The sequence below is a fragment of the Conger conger genome, chromosome 12 (assembly GCF_963514075.1).
Source record: "Conger conger chromosome 12, fConCon1.1, whole genome shotgun sequence".
In the NCBI taxonomy this organism is placed as follows: domain Eukaryota; kingdom Metazoa; phylum Chordata; class Actinopteri; order Anguilliformes; family Congridae; genus Conger; species Conger conger.
This window is the reverse complement of record NC_083771.1, coordinates 32,903,751-32,916,813: the sequence shown is the minus strand read 5'-3', so window position 1 is coordinate 32,916,813 and position 13,063 is coordinate 32,903,751. Positions and strand designations below refer to the sequence as shown.

At 37.3% G+C, this 13,063-nt stretch overlaps 1 long non-coding RNA gene across 1 annotated transcript in view; it reads left to right on the top strand.

Moving 5' to 3' along the window:
- The first annotated feature begins 6,741 nt into the window (after positions 1 to 6,741).
- LOC133105532 (uncharacterized) overlaps positions 6,742 to 13,063 on the top strand; it is a 48,925-nt gene continuing 42,603 nt past the window's right edge. The window contains exon 1 of the long non-coding RNA XR_009703862.1: positions 6,742 to 7,104. This is a non-coding gene — a long non-coding RNA (uncharacterized LOC133105532). The remainder of the gene's footprint in view (positions 7,105 to 13,063) is intronic.

Genomic DNA, 13,063 nt, shown 5'->3' with positions numbered 1-13,063 from the left:
AAATGTCAGCCTTTCCTCCACGAGCACAGGAGGTATGGGGGAGAAGACGAGTTGAGGAAATGTATATTTTATATAGGCCTACAAGTCGTATATTTTCATGCCAGTGTCAATGTAGTTACTGTGAATTTCTAAGGGAAAATCCGTGTTAATAATTAGGCCTATTGATAACGAATGGCTGTAAAAAGGAATCTCATTACAATTGACTACTATCTGTATACACATAAATTAATATAGATCTGTAATTGTATTAGCCTTTAATTCTGTCATATTATGTTGTGCCGTATTCATATAAATGGTGAGAAGCAGAAGCAGGCGCTCACTGGTTTACTGATTTCATCAGTGAAACTATACAATTAGCCAACAGGGGGCATAGGTACACAATCGTCTCCGCCTCACAAGCGATCTCGCTTGCTTGCGTCCCTTAGTACTAATGTTATTTTCAGTGGCACCCTGCTGTCGGAACGTGTATGCTCGCCGTAGCAAAGAGGCTGAATCTGATTTAGGCCTGTTGACAAATGAGACAATAAACAAGTATTATTTCAAAATTAATGAAATGAACAGTTTTAAAAACAAAAAATGTGTTATATATAGCAGTGAAATTAAAAACGAAATCAAATCAATCTTTGCTGTGACCACCCTTCGCCTTTAAAACTGCCCAGCAGTTTTATAAAAATAGGTTGTCGCAAACATATCGGAGAACTACAGTTCTTCTGCTGACTTGCTTGCCTCTGGCTATCCAAGTTATCCCAGACAGGAAGTTTTTATCTGAAAAGTGGTCTATTAGTTAATGTGTTACTTTATTTAACGAAACGCTAAAGTTTTACTCACATTAAATTTTTGGGAAAATGAATGTTTGGAAATCTCAAATTAGCTCTTTTGTACTGACACCACAATGCAGAAAACATATATATCTAAAAAATATATATAACGGGTGCCTAAGACAGTACTGCAATAAATTATACTCTTTACTATACATATATTTTTACTTGCCCGGGTGTTGATCACAGAGGTCTCGATTAAGATCAACAACAGCAATGCATATTATTATTATTATTATTATTATTATTATTATTATTATTATTATTATTATTATTATTATTATTATTATCATTATTAACGGAAACATTAAATGCATTTCATATACATATAAGGACAGCAGACGGAATTTTAAAAGACATAGTCACTGTCTCAATGCATAGCTCATCTTATCTATTTTATCTCTTTTACTCGAGAAGTAGAACTGTGTTTATGGAACACCATTGCACAGGGAATGCATTTGATGTTTCCATCAATACTCATTGATAATAATAATAATAATAATAATAATAATAATAATAATAATAATAATAATAATAATAATAATATGAATTGTTGTTGTTGATCATAATCGAAACCACTGCGGATTTTAAAATTGAAGAAATAAAATTCACAATTGCGCAATATGTTGTAATGTAACCAATGTAAGTACGATGAACTAATTAAAGCACGTATTATATTGGTTTTATTATTTTTGCATATATCACGAATTTGCTTATCTCCGAAATGAACGAAAAATTGTCGGTAATAAAAATGAGAGTAGGCTACATGCTTAAAATCACGACTCCAAAGGACGTCTCGATAATTACGTTACTGGCCGACTACAGGTCGCAAAACAATGATGCTTTCTTTTTTTTTTAACACACATGAAGCGGACAGATTTTTAACATGCAATAAGGTAGCAATGCCAAATATTAAAAATCGCGAGCCATCAGGACTCTTCGAAATCGGTAGGTTATTGCAGGCCTACTCAGTGATCACTTTATTAGGTAGACCTGTAGACCAGCTTGTTAATGCAAATATTTAATCAGCCAACCATGTGGCAGCAACTAAATGCATAAAAGCATGCAGGCGTGGTCAAGAGGTTCAGCTGTTTTTCAAACCAAATATCAGAATGGGGAAGAAATGTGGTCTAAGGGTGGTTTGAGTATCTCAGAAACGGATGATCTCAACAGTTTCTAGAGTTTGCCGAGAATGGTGCGAAAAACAAAAATAACATCGAATGAGCAGCAATTCAGCGAGCAGAAACACGTTGTTAATGAGAGAGGGCCAGGTCGAAGCTGACAGGAATGTAACAGTAACGCAAATAACCACGTATTACAACAGTGGTATGCAGAAGAGCGTCTCTGAACACACGAGTCAAACCTCTAAATGGATAGGCTACAGCAGCAGAAAAAAATAAGTCTAATAAATACGTGCTCACTAAGTATATTTCATTTCCCACGTTATCGAGGAAAACCAATAAGCAGATACATAAGAAAGTGGGCCTAATAACTTTGTTCCAACATTATCATATCCACATCTCGAACCCGCAAACTTCTGATTGCGCTTACAGACCCTAAATAATTATTTCAAAAATAAATAAATAAAACAGTAGATTATTTCCCTGTAATCTGTTTTTTTAGTGCTTAACCTCGATAATGTCAACAACGCCTGTGCACAAATGACATAATTGCTACTGAGATTATTTCAGTCTGAAAGACAATAGCCTATTTGTTACCTACATTATTTGCAAAAGAGACTTATATGCTAAATCTTTCTCAAGTAAACAGGCTGGTAGCAACTGTTGATAGAGACATGGGGGTTGTCTAAGAAAAGGTGATAAACATGTTAATTTTAAGGAAAGACATAGGTCTACGTTTAAGTGTCAAAATAAATTAAATTATAATATATTCAGTTTAATTTTAGGTTTCTTCTTGTTTTCTGCGTATGAATCCACATAGTAGGCCATATAGACGTGTGTGTGTGTATGCGCGCGCGCGTGTGTGCGGGCGCGCGCGCGTGTTTCAACGAATCCACGTGACAAATTATATAATTAATTAATCTTCAATCTTGCTAAATAATCCATGGATCTGTTTTGTCACATGAAAACTGTTCCTAAGCGGATAATCCATCTACAGCATGTTATCCATTCACAAACCTTGTGATTGGCTAACGTTAGAATTTGCAAAATAAGATGGGAGATTGTGTTTGGTAATCATAGGGCAAATAAAACGATTATTCGATTAAAGTAGACCTACTTTCAAAGGAAAGATTCAATTTTTAAGTCATTGGTCTTGTTTCCTTTCTCCACACTACTCGCGTTAAGGATGCTACAATGCGTCCTGGAATTAAGATGGAGGATTTTGAAATTATATATATATATATATATATATATATATATATATATATATACATATTAGTTAAAAATAAAAACAAATCGCCCAACCGAATAACACTAACTTTAGGCATAGCGTATGAAATGCATGTTTAGATACACTATAGTCCTTTAAACAAAATTTATGTTTGTGTCACAATCTAATTATTTTGTGTTACGAGCATTAACTATGGCTCTTAATTCGTTGAAATTGCTATTAATTCAACCCGATAAACATGCATATTCGTTTATGTAATCATAATTCCAAGGACACTACTATGTTTCCATAGCTTAGATCAACCCAAATCTTTAGGCCTATTCAACTGTCCTGTTTACATTTTTACAGAAGATTAAATTGGTATCACCCTTTCCGCACCTACATTATGTGATTTTAAATAATTAAACTATTGCAAGTAAAAATATTCAAGCTATGCCGGTTGGAGCTTTGCTCGAGTTACGTAGGACTCCTGAGCAACCACTGGGTGCCGCAGTCACGCAACAATACGCTTTTGCAGAGGCTTTACAAAATTAAAACTTCTACAAGGAAATCTCGTCAAATATACGAAGTCCGCCAAATCATTGACGTTTGAATGCATATATGCTGTATTGTCAAAAAGCACGACATATGAGTCTGATTGAGGATCTAATAGAATCGCAAGGCAATTTACAAAATATTTTAGAATAATACCCTTTTACGCATTCTCTCTTGCGCGCACACACATTCAATCTTTAATTTAGTCATCGCCATATTGTTTTGAGTTTTGACCTCACTTTCAGGTAGGAGATTTGATAGACTACAGGATTCTATTTTAATACGACGAAAACCATTTGCAATTACACTTTTAGCATTTACTGACAAAATGCTACTTCAATAACTACGGATTTAAACCAGTGATTCACCTATCCATCCATCCATTTACCTATCTATCTATCTATCTATCTTGAAAGAAGCTACATGTAAACATTGTGCAAAGTATTTGAAGGTACCTTCTTACAAAAATGAGTAGGCCTACGACAAAATAATTTAGAATAAAGCTTACGACAAAATAATTGAGAATAAAAGGGAATATTATGCATTACAATTATCACTGTAAACACTGCAAACAAAGGGTGCTTGTGCGTTGCTACAACGAATGGAAAATAAGTATGTTAGATATGTGTTTCTAAATAACAGTAAACGAACATCGATCGTCATTGTCATCTATACTTCCTAAGTGCACAGGACAGTGCGGTGCCCATATACGCACAGATTTGCATGTGTATAACGTGTAATGTTTGGAGCGCATTAAATAGGAAGCTGAAATGTAAAACCAAGTGTCAACATGGTTTACTTTTGTTCATTTACAACAAAACATGTGTGTATGTGTTTACGTATGTGTAAAAGCAATGTAAAGAATATACTTATATTCTTCAAAAAATCTCCTCTATCACTTGAGTCTGTTGGTTTTTGAGAAGAAAAAAAAGGGGGGGGGGGCAAGTATTCGAATGACGGGTGCTGCCGTCTGATTTGTAGTGAAGGTGCATCAAGATGGTAAGGCTACAAGGCCGGTTCAATCTCTTTTCATGCCAACGACTGACAGGGGGATATCGCTTTTATAACATTAAACTTTTGATATTGCGTCGATGAGATGATGTAGCTGTAGGCCTGCATGTTGTTTGTATTTAAATCAGGTAAGCAAACAATTATTTAACAAATCTAGTTCAATGTAGATTTTTCGATAAGACGAAATAACTGGGCATCTTTATCCTCGACGATGGCAGACCTTCAAAAACAGGGACCCATCTGACTGGTTGCAGTCCATCAGTGACACATGGTACCATATACAATCAACGCACGAGGTAGCCGAATTGAAACCATTTAGTCTAGTTAGTGGGGCAGGGGTGAAAAAACTTTTTTAAAATTCATACAGCCTACCATTTCTTCCTAAGTCCTACACAGACCGCAATAATTAGTCTTTATGAAATTGTAATTTGTCCACAGGTAAAGCGTAATTAAAAAACCACACATCATGTTAGACAAATTGAATACTACTACTACTAATAATAAGAATAATAATAAAAGGACTTCAAAGAGCGACTATACACCTCTGAACGTTTAACTCGACTTTCAACTTTTATATGTATATTTATATATATTAATATCGCCTGTAACTTCTTTAAAATGTGCCATTTTTATCCATGCTACGTTGCGATGAAACGAGGACTTCTAAACATACACAGACACACACGCACTATATATATATATATATATATATATATATATATATATATATATATATATATATATATATATATATGACATATCCATGAACCTTGAATTAAAACAATTACATTGAAATAACGAGCATATAAAAAATGAAAGTAAATGCGAATCTACCTTACAATTGAATCAATACTAAAACAGTACAGTGGCTGGACCCAACTGCAACGGAACACTGTGTGAAAGGCGCAATAGCTGTCTCATTATGCATTGACGATTTCCCCGGCAAGAACACTTCGCTTCTTCATAACACGTCCCAGGATTCTCATAACATGCAGCACACATGGAGCTTGGCGGAACAAATATATATAAAGTAAATGAAAGCTTTTAAATTAGCGAAGAAATAAATAGGTTCAGGGAAAGAAATAGTCCGTCTGCTGGAAGAAAGACTATGCAAGCAGGATTTGCATATTTTGATGTGCTAATTTCCGTAATGTATTTAAATATGGCTGCGCGTGGCAAATATACTAGACTACGTCATTGGACGTGACCTCGCTGCTAACCACAACGCGAATGCCTTGGAGTCACACGGATAAACCTACAATGGAAACTTGAATTTCGAGTCCAAAAAAGCCTTCAAGGCGAACGCTGATATTCTGAATTTCGCATTTAAATCTGGTGACAAATTTAATGATCACACAGGATATTATGGGAAAAAAACGAGTTTGAAGATCAAAAACTATTATTTTGAAGGCATTTAAACAACTGGTTGGATAGCAGTTTAAATCCAAAGCGAGTCAACGTTATACCATATATATTAAAAATGCTTGTTAACAAATATTGACATTTTGCCACGAGTGGTTTACACAGAAGGCGCAAAAAGAGCACGTGGTTGTGTGATGTGATGATGGCTAATAAATGCACCTGTAACCGACATATGAGTTTAGAACATACGAATATTGACATAATTTTTAGACGATGATACTTTTCCATTATATATTTTATATTATATATAATGGACATATATTAAACATGCACTTTGTCCCATAATGGGTCGAAGGTCTTGACGATGGAGAGTGAAACTTGAATGGGTGTTAAGTTCCGTAAATAGCCACATACAGTGAAAGGATACGGGTTTCTTTTGCAATTAACGTTAATGGTTATCAGCGATTATATTGCCTAAATTGCAATATATATGAGACGATGCAATGATTAATACAGGCTGATGTCAACCGTTCCTCAGTAAGGCTGAAACACATGACTGTCTCCAGTGTCTGGGAACGATGCAAAGCTGTGGATGAACAATGGGTCGTCAGTTTATATCAGCGAACTAAAGACATTGGTAACTTGTTTGAATTTCAGAGCACGTCCTACTCTAAAAGGAGGGATGGACTATGCCTCGGCCAGCCCCCCAAAACTTGCCCACTCCCGCACAACAGTTCACTTTTCCATTTGGTGCTGAAGACAAATATGTTGTGGGAAAGTTTTTCCCCCTCTCTCGCCCACCATCATGTGGTTGGAATATGTTCCATCTTAACGCTGTAGCCGAAGCAAGTGTAATGAGCAGAGAATTAGCGGCAATTTTAAATGAAGGGACAACAAGAAACGGATGGATTTTCAGAGGGAAGTCTTGAGAGAACCTTGCACATATTCGAAATGCTTTATCCTGGGATGATTTCCGTCAGGACTGTTCACGCAACCAGCTGTAGAATCTGTCACATATTTTGAAAATGTAAGTGCATACTTATTTATTTGGACATATTGTCGCATGCATGCAGTGGATATTGTGATTGTCCAAACACAGCAACCTTATGCTGTCAGGGCCGGAATTTGAGTCAGCTATTTGTTACTTACGATACATTTTGTTTAATTAACAGTTGTTTCTTTCAGTATTCGGTATATTATGATGTTGGATCGATCAAAAACTTTTTTGAAGAAACAAACTTCTGCAGTCTACTATAATAATTTGATTAGTGCCTGACAAGTGTTTCCTTGCGTTTAGAAACGATCATTTTAGTTATCTCCTTAGGTCCATGAGATACCATGTCTTGCCTATTCTCACCAGCTGGCTACCCATCTAGTGGGCCACAGATAACGTCCACATATATCCTACTATACGACGGTGGCTCATTGTCATTTTCAAAAAGAATACTGTAAACGTGACATAACGACCAACATAACATTATTACTGCTGCGTTCGGTGAGACAGTCGTTGTAATTCAAATGTACCACTTGTTTGCAGTTTACATGACATGAGAATCAACGCAAAATATGAAAGAACTGGGTTAATGCCTCCCTCTACAGTGACGTCACGACACTGCACTGATTAAAGCAAATATTTAGCTAATTAGAGCAAGCGGGGATGTTCCAGCCTTTTTTTAGCGTAAAATAAACCAAAATCATCGTCACCGCCCTTCCAAATTCGAAATAGATCCAGACATACACAAAACATGACACATTTTAATTGGAATATAAGAATATTTTATTTTTGGAAATGTATATATAATGTTTACATGTGAATATGATAAAGATGCAAAGAGGACACAACAAATATAGCACAGAAACGTAGATGTCCTCGACCACTTCTGTTTTTGAAGATATGCTGTCTTCATAAAATGAAAAATCACTATATTCCGGAGTACAACAGTGTAATAATATGTGCGCCTTTACGCACACGTGTGTGTGTGTGTGTGTGTGTGTGTGTGTGTGCAGAGAGATTTAAGCTATGTTGCACATATGGGTAACGGAAAAGAACTGTAGTCATTCTAAAACTCAGTGGCTTAAAACAAGATGTTCCGCTCATCGAAGAAAGCTCACTGAATCGTACGACTGTCATCGAATTGTAGTAGCCTAATACGGACGCGGAAACAGCAATGCAGCTTAGTGTGTCAAAGGGTGCGCAACCGGTAAAAGATGTATACTAATGAATGGCGCATGTGCGCAATTTTCATTAGTTGCTTCCTGTCCATTAATTGCAACACACATGTGCCAGCCTATAATTGCTACTGGGACCATTACATTTTTACAGATTGTAGAAAACGTACAATAAGAGACGAATCTATATATTGCACAGAGAGAGAAAGAGAGAGAGAGAGAGAGAGAGAGAGAGAGAGAGAGAGAGAGAGAGAGAGAGAGAGAGAGAGAGAGAGACTGTGTTGCAGATACAGCGTGCATGTGTGCGCGCGTGTGAAAGGGAGGGAGGAGAGAGAGAGCAAGGTGGCGTGTTTGAAAAAAAAAGGCCAACGGGAGATAACTAACTAGCCTTTTAAAAACGTATCAGCTACCAATCTATAATCTGGCAAAACATAGGTAACAGAGAAAAAAAATCTATTTAGTAGTGCGATTTTGTTTTCTATTTCAGGTTCAAATTAATATCGAACTAAGTAAATAAAATCTGTGAGGGGTCGTCTAAATTGCAGGTGATCAGAAAACCTGGAATTCGCTTCCACACTTCTAAACTCGCGTATTGTACCGACATAGGCCATATCTGTACAGACAATGAGAACGGTTTGGTGAGGTTCCTATGTGTTGAGGTGTTCTGTGTTTTACAGCTAAGCGGACGTATACAACATATACGATAATCGTCTCTAGGACGACGCTACTGTCACGATAATGAATAGACGACAAATATTAACGTTGGTATCGAGCTTTTCTGTTAACATAATGCCATCTGAAATATGCATTTGAGCAAGTGTAATGCAGTGTCCTTGCGATTTACAGTAGCCTAAGCTATTTCACAGCAAGCAAGTACGCAGAGAAATGGCTCCAATGTAGCCTACAGTCAACTAAAACAATAACATCGGACGAGTTTGGCTGTGTATGAGTGCGCAAGTTATGAGAAAAGGAAACCTACCTTGTATTGTACCATTCCTGGAGGAGAAACAAAGTACTGTTTTACGGCATATGAGAAAAGTAGCAGATGTGAATGTTTTCGAATACCTGTATATCCCTGTAGATATCCGCCATGCCTATTATATGAGATATGAGGTCATTAAAATAGCAAACCAAAGCAGACGACCAATGCAACAATACACCAACTCACTGTATTACTTAGACCCATATGATCAATAAACCAGGCCCGGAGATGTGTATCGTATCTGATCAAGAAGACAAAATGCGAGAAGTGAGAATGCATCCCCGACTGGAAATTACAGCGATCTTCGTGCAAGAAGACAGTTTACAGGCCACGTAACAATATTCCTTTCCTGGGTTTTTAGAACGTTGACGGAACATGAAATTATTCCAGTCCCATTGGCAATGGCGCGCGAAATCAATGCTCACTCATGCATATAGCTAAATATAAACGTGCACTTGAGACTTCACACGAAATCATCATTACCATATACTCCCGCGGTCGGGGACCTTTGACCTCGTCGGGTTGGTCCAGAATTTGGTACCGCAAACCCCCCCCCCTCTCTCGCTCAATGATGGCCCTTTTCCCTTTCAGACCGTTGGCAGCGACAAACAGGAAGTACGGCATCTCTCTCTCGTGCTCTCTCTCTCCCTCCCTATCTCTCTGCGGTGTTATGCTCGGCGGAGACCCATCGCGAGCTCTCCTCGCTCATTACGTGCAATTAAGTTTCATCTGGGATTTTTTTTATCCGTCAGCGGCATAATCGGAAGCGATGGCGAAATGTGATTCTTGTGTCTTCTCCACGCTCGATTCTGGAAAAGGAGCATACATTTTCCCCCTTACAGTATAGGCTATTCAATTGACTGGCTACGCAGGATTTTGTTCGTACCACAACGTGCTACTAGAGGCAACGGAATATTTTGTGAGAATTATCCGATTTACAATTCAAATACAGGCCTGTCCAAGGATGGATAATTCGTAATAATGTAAATCGTATTGCACGTCGTCATTGATTGTTAATACACTTCATGCCAATAGGATTCAACCCCTTGGATAGGATTTTACTTTGATTGGAAATCTAATTTTTAGATGGAAAAGTTGGGCGAAACTTTGAACGACAGCGGTCGTAATCAAGGGTGGATCATTTTTTTTTTTTTTTTTTTTTTTTGTCTGTTTCGGAGGGGAGGGTGGGTGGGGGTGGTCATTTTGGCTGTAAAACAATACCATGGAGCGAAGATTTTAAACTTCCTTTAAGGACAACGTCAAATACAAAATACTATTGGAAACGTTTGCATGGAATACAGTTGAAGAATGGGAAGTGGGTTGTTATCTTTGGTTATCTAGCTGTATGAGTGTGTTGGTCGTCATAAAGCTAGATAACCGAAAGTAAAAACTGCTTCCAGGATCATCGTGGACGCTGGGAGGATGTTAAAGACCTTAAAGAAGACATTCCAAATAAGACAGGTGTTGGATTGGGTGTTTGAAACGACAGTTTTATGAAATCATAAAAATAGATGAAATTGAAAGGGATGCTACATCTGGATATTTAAATACAGTACATTTGCGGTAGCTTAGACCACAAGCATAAATAATGTAACGTACTTTAGCTTGATCGAATTCAAGAAACAATATATGAGTCCATTCATGAAGTTTGATTAGTCTCTCGGATTACAAACTCAGCGCACACACATAGTCCTCTCTCTCTCTCTCTCTCTCTCTCTCTCTCTCTCTCTCTCTCTCTCTCTCTCTCTCTCTCACACACACACACACACACTCTCTCTCGCGCGCGCGCACACACACACACACACACACATATATATATATTATATACGCCTATCAGAAATGCTATTTTCAACATAGATTTTTAGTAATTATAATATACTTATTTATTTACCAATTTACTTTTTTGTATTATTTATAAAAGAAAAAGAAAAAAATTCCAAGGGCTTCAGTAAAGGAACAGGGCCAAATTAATATACTATAGCTATGATGGCCTTCCTCTGGTCAAAGTACCCTTATAACATTGAAAATTTAATTGGACGTAGAGGAACACACGTGCTCGTCCCCCTTCCCTTTTACTTCGGCGTAATCGAGTCAAAATAGGAAACTGCCTCACGAACTGAAATAATTATGACGTATGTAAACCTGACCAAAGAAATGGAATGGGTAGGGAGAGAGGACTTGGCCTTGCTTAATTGATTCAGTTAAACGGACTGAAGGAGATGTGAACGGACGGAGCCTCCCATTCCCACGCTCGAGGGCAAGTGGCAATGTAGTGCAGGGGCTGAATATGACAGACAGCGCTGTCAGAGTTGGGGGTGGGGGCGACCTAGGTCACCAAAAACCACCAAGTGTCCCAGACTCATCTGCATCACTTAAGAAGGTGGCGATGTTTCCCACCCACAGCACGCTGGTTCCAAAGTTGGAGTGGCAACAGTTTGAATGTTTAATAGAGTACTTAATTAGTGTCTGTAAGGGACAAAAAAAGGTTGTTTTAAATACATTCAGTCACACCAAGAATTTATTGGCAGCGACAGAAAGGCAAAGTAAATCAAAGCTCAGTTTATTCACATTATAAGCCTGGCGCAAAGAGTGGTGGCTGGAATTGATTTTGAACTTGGTAGGCTACAAGTTCAATGTGGTAGCCTACACTGAACTGTCATTCTTCTTCTTCTTCTTCTTCTTCTTCTTCTTCTTCTTCTTCTTCTTCTTCTTCTTCTTATTTTTATTTTTATTTTTTTCATTATCTTTATTATTTGACTATGTTCGTCGTTTAAACGTCGTGTTCAATATTGCATTTGAAATGGTAACTAACTGACCGTCACTTAATTTAGAGATATCTGAAGAATGTGCTACTACTTTGTACTATATTGGTACAGTAACACCACTGAGACAAGTGCTCTCAAAGATGACAAGCAGGTGCATTGATGCGTTTAAAAAAGTGCACTAACGATAGTTGTATAGGGGATGGTTGTGCGTTACTTGGACTTGACCGCCAGTAGGCTACAAGTGCCTGACCCTTTATGCCCTATAGACCGCGGTTCTTTTGTGCAACGTCGTAATGCTATTTACATTCCCCTCCTGTAAAGATCACTATGAAACTATTTACACAGTTCACTGTGATAGATAGATCACTATCTTGTCACAGAGAAGGTCAGAAAAAGAAACTAGCCTAGATCAAGAATACATAAAATAGGCCACCGATTTATTATGTCTTAATCGTTTTACATTTATTTTAGAATTATGTAGCCTACAAGAGAACTGATGTGTAAGTATTTTTTAAACAACCGGGATATCGCGGGATATAAAATTCTAGCAATTTGTACTGCCTAAATTAAAACGTTTATAAAAACTTTTAAGTTTTCTTCAAATGTCGAATCAGGAACAGCTTCTGTTTTAAGACGTGCTGGCTATTTAGTCTACTGTGGCTAGGTGCAATAAGCAAATAATTTTAGCAGGATATCACACATTTAAACTGAAAAGTGTGAACTTGACAAAGGGATGTGACGGTCGCAGGTTGATTCTCAAGTAAAACGGTATTTTTAAACAATGTCAGACAAAAATTTTCATAGAAAAAACATATTCTCAAACACTATGCGTTTGCTATTAAGAAGAGAACATAGTTCTGGTAATTAACGAGCTACAAAGTGTAACAGGGCCCATTTAAATTAAAGTAGCGATTTTTTGATCCACTTGTTAGTGAACAAAGAAGTTGCAAGTATATATGTGCCAGACGTGTTTACTGTAAGATGTAAGAATTCATCAAAAAAGTAATTTAACTCAAACAGGTCTCAATAAACGAAAAAGGAGACAAATGATTATTTTCCATCTTATAGCA